Source organism: Gossypium hirsutum, chromosome A02 (assembly GCF_007990345.1).
Source record: "Gossypium hirsutum isolate 1008001.06 chromosome A02, Gossypium_hirsutum_v2.1, whole genome shotgun sequence".
Classification (NCBI taxonomy): Eukaryota; Viridiplantae; Streptophyta; class Magnoliopsida; order Malvales; family Malvaceae; genus Gossypium; species Gossypium hirsutum.
In genome coordinates, this window is record NC_053425.1 from 49883216 (window position 1) to 49885919 (window position 2704).

At 36.4% G+C, this 2704-nt stretch overlaps 1 non-coding gene across 1 annotated transcript; it reads left to right on the forward strand.

Moving 5' to 3' along the window:
* Nucleotides 1-881: 881 nt before the first annotated feature.
* LOC121217036 (small nucleolar RNA R71) lies at nt 882-988 on the forward strand. Its single transcript, XR_005913245.1, has one exon. It is a non-coding gene; the product is annotated as a small nucleolar RNA R71 (small nucleolar RNA).
* Nucleotides 989-2704: the final 1716 nt, after the last annotated feature.

Below are 2704 nucleotides of genomic sequence, written 5' to 3' on the forward strand. Positions count from 1 at the left end.
AACCCTCTCTCCCAAAATTAAAATTCAGGAATTGCCTCGAATTAAATTTACTCTTGGGCCTATTTTCCCACACCATAAACCCTTCGTAATTTATTTAATTACTAAAATAAACATACGAAATAATAATAATAATAATAACATCCAAATTATTCGGACCGTTTTCCACCCGAACCCAGACTCAAGGCCCAATACTTCCAGGCCCAAAAATCGGGGCGTTACAATCTTAGCCAGCTGCCCAATTTGATTCTCGAGTCTTTGGATTGACCTTGCTAATTTTTAAGTGCTGTTTCAATATTCTGAAAGTGAGTTTCCGACACCGAGATAAACTTTGTTAGCACCTCCTCAGGGCTCGATTTCTTTTCCTGTTGGTAAGGTGTTGAAAACCCGGAGGATGTTGTGGCATTTGATTCCCTTGACCACCCCACGAGAAATTTGGAGGGTTCCTCCAACATGTATTGTAAGTGTTATTATAAGGATTATTTTAAGGTCGAAGATTATTACCCACAAAATTTAGTTGCTCGTGTTCCATGTTGTGGCCATAAGGAAGGTATTCTGAATTGCTCATTCCACCTCCATTTGTATTGCATTGCATTACTAGGTGAACCTGTGAAGAGTTAAGTAAACCATCAATTTCTTTATTCAAAAGTTCTACCTGATTAGAGAGCATGGTGACCGAATCGGCATTAAAAATGCCAGCTGCTTTCGTTGTCTTTGTCTTCATGACTTGCCACTGATAATTATTCAGTGACATCTCCTCTATAAATTCAAAAGCCTCCTCAGGTGTCTTATTATTGATAGTCCCACCAACAGCTGCGTCAATCATCTGTCTAGTCGAAGGATTCAGGCCATTGTGAAATGCTTGAAACTGCAACCATAAAGGTAACACATGGTGAGGGCACCTTCTCAGTAGGTCCATGTATCTCTCCCATGCATCATAGAGTGTCACTAGATCCATCTGTACAAAAAAAGAGATGTCATTCCTCAACTTAGCCATTTTAGCCGACAGAAAATATTTAAGTAAAAACTTTTCGGTCATCTGTTCCCAAGTAGTGATCGACCCTCGTGGTAACAAGTTCAACCACTATTTAGCTTTGTTCCTCAACGAAAAAGGGAATAACCAAAGGCGAATGGCATCATCAGAAATGCCATTGATTTTAAAAGTGTTGCAAAACTCTAAAAAATTCTCTAAGTGAGCATTTGGGTCCTCGTCCTGCAAACCATCAAACTGAACAAACTGTTGGATCATTTGAATTGTGTTAGGTTTCAGTTCAAAATTATTTCCAACAACAGCAGGCCTAACTATACTTGACTTAGTTCCTATAAAAGTAGGTTTAGCATAATCATACATAGTGTGTGGAGTAGGATTTTGATTTACTGGATCAGCAGCAATCGTAGGAGGTAGCAGATTTTCCTGATTTTCAGTCATCTTCTCGGTTATGGTGTGAATGTCAACCTCTTGCTCTTCATCTGTGTATCTTAGGCTTTGCCTTATTTCTCTTTGGTTTCTGTGAGCTATGCGATCGATCTCACTATCAAAAAGTAATGGTCTCGATGGGTTTCTTCTAGTCATACACTATAAAAACCTGCCAGAAGCGAATAAATGAAAAATTAGAAAAGAAAATAAAAATTTAAATTGCAATAAAAGTAGAATGGCTAAAGTAATAAAAATCGAGTGTTCCTAATATTTTAGTTCCCCAGCAACAGCGCCAAAAACTTGATCGTGTGATGTGATACGTGCAATAAGTTTTATAATTTATGAATGTTCGTTCTTGAAAAGTAACTATTATCATGACAAAGGCAAGCGCACCATATCGAACAGTAGTATAGGTTATGGCAAGACTGGGATGTCGAACCCAAAGGAATTAAAAGTACTAGTATTAACTTTCTTTTTATTATCTAGCCTAAAAATAAAGGAGTTTGTTTTATCTAAACTAATTACTAAACTAAGAATGCACAGGAAGTAAATTGGGGAAATAAATTTTGGGAAAACTGAATGATTTGGACAATACCTAAGGGAAAAATCCACCTAGACTTCACTTGTTATTGACTTTGAATCAGAGGATTTATTCACTTCACTTGATCCGTAGAAATCCCTAATTTATATTATTATATCTCTCGAGACTAACAACGTCTAACCCTAGGTTGGTTAATTGAAATCACTTTCTAATTAACTCCCTAGTGTTGCATTAACTCGATCTATGAATTCCCTTATTAGGTTTCACCCTAATCCAGCAAAATCTTGTCACCCTATCTCTAGGCCTGCAACCAACTTCGCTTAATTATGTTAGATCTACTCTTAGACAGTGACTTTTGTTCCTCTGAATAAGTACATCAATACTTAAATCAATATCCTAGAATATTAAAGAAAGAATTAAGAACTCATAATTAAGAAAAAGTCAAATATTTATCATACAATTCAGATAATAATAATAAGATTCATCTTAGGTTTCATTCCCCTTAGGTATTTAGGGGATTTAGTTCATATTTATGAAAGAAAACATCTCAAAAGAATAATGATAACAAAACATAAAGAAAACCCAAGAACTTTTGAAGGAAATTGAAGGGAGATCTTCAGTCTTGAAGGTGAATCCGGCTTCTGAGATGGATCAATCGGACTTCTTCAAGTAATTCCCCGCCTCTTACTTCGTGCGTGTTCTTTTTGGTACCACTTGGGGTGTTTATATAGGCTTTAGAATGCTTCTAC